This window comes from Cyprinus carpio, chromosome A7, assembly GCF_018340385.1.
Source record: "Cyprinus carpio isolate SPL01 chromosome A7, ASM1834038v1, whole genome shotgun sequence".
In the NCBI taxonomy this organism is placed as follows: domain Eukaryota; kingdom Metazoa; phylum Chordata; class Actinopteri; order Cypriniformes; family Cyprinidae; genus Cyprinus; species Cyprinus carpio.
The window spans coordinates 36,923,355-36,928,679 of record NC_056578.1 but is presented as its reverse complement, the minus strand read 5'-3'; the positions used below and the strand labels follow the sequence as shown (position 1 = coordinate 36,928,679).

Here is a 5,325-nt window from a genome sequence, read left to right as displayed (position 1 = left end):
ATTAGTCAAAATAAGACAATTCCCAAGAGTATACTGACACATTTATTGACACATTAAACACATCTCTCATGTAAAAAAAACAAAAACACTTTCTTGATCACATCTTAAGCCTTATTTGATTAAACAGACCGTAAAAACAGTAATATTGTGAAATATAACTACAGAAATAATTGTTTTCTATGTGGATGCATTGTAAAATATAATTTATCCATGTAAAATGAATTTTCAGCATCATTACTCCAGTCTTCAGTGTCACATGATCTTCAGAAATCATTCTAATATGATGATTTACTGCTCAATAAACATTTCTGATTATTATCAATGTTTAAAACAGTTGTGCTGCACAATATTTTGTTGAAACCATTACATTTATCTGTATTTTTTAATAGAGCTTCCAAAAGAGCAGTATTTATTTTAATTTTTTTATCAATTTAAAAGTCTTTACTGTAACTTATCAAATGAATCCATCTTTCTGTATAAACATAATTTTTCAAGACAATAAATCTTTAAAATATTGAAAATGGAAACAATGACAAATTATAACCACATTAGAACAACAAAATAAAACAACAAAAATGTAAATTCTGTCATTAATTACTTACCCTCATGTTGCTCCAAACCCATAAGACCCTTTTGTGCAGAACACAAATTAAGATTTTTTAACAGATGCCTTGTGTACAAAAAACAACAACAACAGCAAAAAATAAAATAAAAAAATAAAAAATGTATTCAGAAATGATGTATCCCCAACAGATTTTCACAAAAGTACCATGAGATTTCTAGCTCTCACGCCAACTCAACACTAATGCATCATGGTGCTCTCGTGAATGTGTTATTTTATAAATAAAAAAATATATTTCTCAGATTTCATTAAAAAGTTCTGCATTTATGCTCCAAAGATGAACAAAAGTCCGGCTTGGAACAACATGAAGGTGAGTGATGAAAATCTTCGGTTTAACTAACTCATTAGGTAAATTGGTTCCCACAGGGGCACCAGTAGATCTCTGCCTGATCTCTGATCTTCTGGTTCTTCTGCTCCTTCCACCATCCCAATTCTGGATTAATGAGCCATGGCAGATGTTTTTTCGCTGTTTTTTCTCCAGCATCTAAAGCGAGAAAGAAAACAATAATTAAAATGTAAAAAAAATATACAAAAACAATGGTTGTCCAAAATGTACAAATTAAAGTGTACTCATTCTTCATGAGGGATTATTAACTAATCAGTATGTCAGGGGTTGTCAACTCTTAAGGTCCACTGTCATGCAGAGGTTACGTCTCAATCAGCTTCACAGTTCGCTAAGTTGTGAATTAATATATTTTGTACATGAATTCTGGTACTGGTAAACACAGTGGCTCACTATACACTGGTGACTATTTCCTGTCCCCATTGTACAACATCACTACTGACATTAATGCACAACAGTAAAGCTGATATCTTTTTTTAATGCTATTTACAGCACATTATGATAAATTCTTTGTTACATGTATGTGCAAGATTTAAGTCATAAATTAGAAATGTTTACTAGATTAGACATTACCTGTCTAGTGATACGTTTATGCTGAAATATAATATTGGTTTGTGTTTTAAAATCTATAACGTGTAACTTTGTAGTGAATTATCTCTTTAAAGCCCCTTTCACACTGCGATTCCGGAAAATACACGGGTAATGTGTCCCGGCAATTGCTCCCTGGTCGCTAGATTTTGCACTTTCACACTGCCAGTGATTACCCGGAATGTGTTTGTGCATTCACACACAACCCGTAAAGGTCCCGTGAAGACACGTGATATCAGGGTGTGACGTGTAATGTATGAGTCGAAAACGCTAGGCACGTTAACTTTCACTTAAGCTGGTGAACGATCTCAGCTTCAGTGCGGAAAGTGAGGAACTACCTGATCTCTGCTTCATTAGTTTGCACATATTTGTTTCAGCGCGAACATTGATCTGCCTTCAAAACACGCTAAAAGAGTCGCGCGATAACGTGCGTCATCACTACGACATGGCATTAGTTCTGGCTTTTGTTCACACAGCACTCGTTTCGGGACTGAACCTGGCAATGTTACTAGGTCCCCAACCCGGGATCAATCCCAGAATCAATCCCGGGATGTGTTTGCGTTCACACAGAAGGCGACCCGGCAATGTTCCGGCAATTTTCCGGGTCCAACGTGCAGTGTGAAAGGGTCTTAAGTTGTGAGCTTCAGAACATCCTAAAAGGGAACTTATTGAGCATCGATGCTTCCTGGTTTTCACAGCTTTTGTAGGGAGCAAACATTTCAGTGCACTGTAAAAAAAAGAATTTTTGTGATTGAGGCAGGCATTAACCACTGACTTCTGAGCAAGGGACCTAAGTGATACACACCCAAAGTTTAGGTCTACACTAGAGCTGTAATTGGGCCTTAAAAGTTAGGCCCGACAGGACCCGAGCCTGACAGATTTCGGGCCGTGCCCGACTAGTACATTTTGATTGACAGCTTTTTAAAAGCCCGAACCCATTTACAGCCCGACATTATTCAAATGTGCGCACGCACACAGCTCTTTTGTCAAGAATGAGTCATTTATACATGTTTTAACATAATTTATTCATGACTAACTTAGGCTATAGGCCACTTGGAAGTTGGAACAAAGAAATAAAATATGTCCTCTGTCACATCGTAACATCTCAGCACTCTAAATAGGCCTAGGCATAGGCTCATTTAGCCTTTAAATAGGCCAATGCACCAATAAAAACGAGCCTTTCTTAACAAATTAAATTGTTAAATTCTAAATTAAGATGGGTATTTGGCAATAACGAAATTACGAAAAAGGCTCCGCAGGATTTGCTTCGCCACTAGATGGCTTCAGCGCATTCGCTCACTGATGGTGCGTCCAGCAATATAACCCACTGGCTCATTATTCTCATTATAAACATGGTCATAACTTTTCCACACCTCAGACTTTGCTTTAGTTGCTGGTGCAACCAAAACGTAATCGCCAGAGGCAAGCCTCCGTTTCACGTACTCAGCATACATTTTCGCGTCTTTCTCGCGCTAATCGAAACCCATCATATGACCGCTCATTTACCTCGCAAACCGGAGCGCAAGCCCGAGCCCGGCCTGAGCCCGTGTAAAATGATATAAATTAAGACTGAACCCAACCGAACCCATCGGGTCCCGTCGGGTTCAGGCAAAGATCTTCAGTCCACACCTGATCACACTCACCTGTTTGTGACTTTATAGTTAGTAAAACTGAAGACCTTGATTAATGTGTTCAGGTGCACTGCACTAGGTTGGTGCAAAACTCTGCATGTAAGTGGACCTTGAGAGACAATGTTGAGATCTCCTGCTATATGTTTCTGAACATGACCATTCAAAGAGGCACAATTACTTCTAGATTTATGACTTACAACACTGGTGTCCAGTCCTGGGCATGCAGGACAACCGTTCTGCAGAGTTTCTGGTGATCTTTGATCAGCTGCTCAGGTCTGCTTAATTGGGGTTGGAGCTAAACTCTGACAAAAAAAGAAGACAACCAATATTATAATGTTAAAAAGTTAAACAACGTTAAAAAATTTGATTCATAAATATGCACAACATCTGAAAATGCACAAAGATGAGAAGAAAGCTATGTGTTTAATGAGAACTTTCAACACACTGAAAAATAAGAAGCAATATTAAGTTACAGATGCATTTTCTTTTATTCTTATTATTCTTATGATTCTCCTATGATTCTTACCTTGTGGTTTATCGATGATTTTCAGTCTCTGAAATAGAAAATATATATCAATGATGAACTATTATTTACCCCGTTTGTATCTGCGAGGCATTCGTTACACATTTTCCCTGTGTGTTAAGATCAGTAATTATGACTGTCGAATGTCTGACTTGACTCAATGTATTTTGCCCCCAAGTCATATGTCTCATAATGTCTAAAAATGATCTTTGACAAGATACACGCTCCAACTCTAGGGTATGGACATCAGCATGGAAGAATCTAGGAACATAAGAAATCTGTCAATCTGTCAAAGCCAACAATATTTATTATACAATGGCAGGTTTATTATAAATAAACTGTAGCAGAGGTGAAATGCAGAAAAGAAATTGACAGAATATCCAAAAAAAAAAAAAAAACAGAAAGAATAATAACAGCAGAATTTAAAATTTTAGGTTTACTAACTGAATCAAGTAAAAGAGCAATCATATACATGCGCTATTACACGTCTCAGTGAGCTTAACGCAGTACACATAGCGAGGTGGTTTATAGATAATGCTCTTACAGTGTGGACATCAAAATAACTAACAAAGCAAACAAACACACATACACACACACATATTATGAAAATATTATATAAATACAGACGCACATATATAAGAAAAATACAGATTCATGCTGATAGGCGAAATATATTGTGAAAGATGCATATAACTTAGTTACCTCTTGTAGTTAGCATTAAGGCTGAGATGCTAACGGACTTTTTCTGAAGACAATAAGCCATTTCTATAAAGTAAATGTTCAACGGAAGCGTGTCATTTACATGAAAGAAAGTTACAGGAACACTTTTATGTACTATTTGTGTAATTTAGGGACGAAACTTACCTGAAATGAGTGAAAACAACCATGAGAGACAGCGTTCAGGTGCTTGACAATTAAGCTGCCGCCCCGTTTCCATGGTGACCTCCTCCGCTCCAGTTCAGCGCGCGCCCATCCAGTGTTTTCAAAATATATTTCAATATATTTTACAGTGCTTCAGATATGATGTATAATCTATTTCTTCACTAGCTATATTTACGTTAATGGCTGTGGTCCGAAATAAACGTGTTTTTCTGCTAAATTTGGACAAAAGCCCATCTACATCTATTTTTGGGCTAAATTTGGATTTAAAAAAAAAAAAAAAGACGTTAAACGTCGCTTTTTGGGCTTAATTTGGACCAAATCTCTCGGACCAAACAAAGACCATTTTTCAACGTCGTTTTTTGGTCTAAAAGAAAGCCATGACGGGCCGACTTTATTTAGACCAGAAAACAACGTCCAAATGACGTCTGGTGCTGGGTGGGATATATATATATTAGGGGTGGGACGGTTCGCGAAAAAAAAATCGAACCGTTCGGTTCTCCACACACGGTTCGGCACGCGTTAGGACCGCGGTTCAACTTAAATCTGACAACGCATCTGTACTATGGTTTAACACGTAAAAGAAAAACAGGGTTTGGCTAGTGTATGTTTCTGTTGATGGATGCTCATTCTGGTTTCCCAGTACATTACAACAACAGCGATGAGAAAAAAAAAGAAGAAAAAAAACCGTTGACAAACCATTCACTCTTGTTCAATGCCAATGCCGTGTGCTGAAATA

General features: G+C 37.2%; 1 long non-coding RNA gene across 2 annotated transcripts; it reads right to left on the bottom strand.

Moving 5' to 3' along the window:
* Window positions 1-610: 610 nt before the first annotated feature.
* Window positions 611-5,024, bottom strand: LOC109057593. 2 transcript variants are annotated; one of them, XR_006160509.1, is made up of 5 exons: window positions 4,572-5,024; window positions 4,410-4,472; window positions 3,711-3,968; window positions 3,382-3,486; window positions 611-1,106 (listed from the first exon to the last, which is right to left on the bottom strand). It is a non-coding gene; the product is annotated as an uncharacterized LOC109057593 (long non-coding RNA). The 2 variants fall into 2 exon arrangements; XR_006160510.1 differs by having other exon boundaries at window positions 3,860-3,968.
* Between the last annotated feature and the right edge of the window lie 301 nt (window positions 5,025-5,325).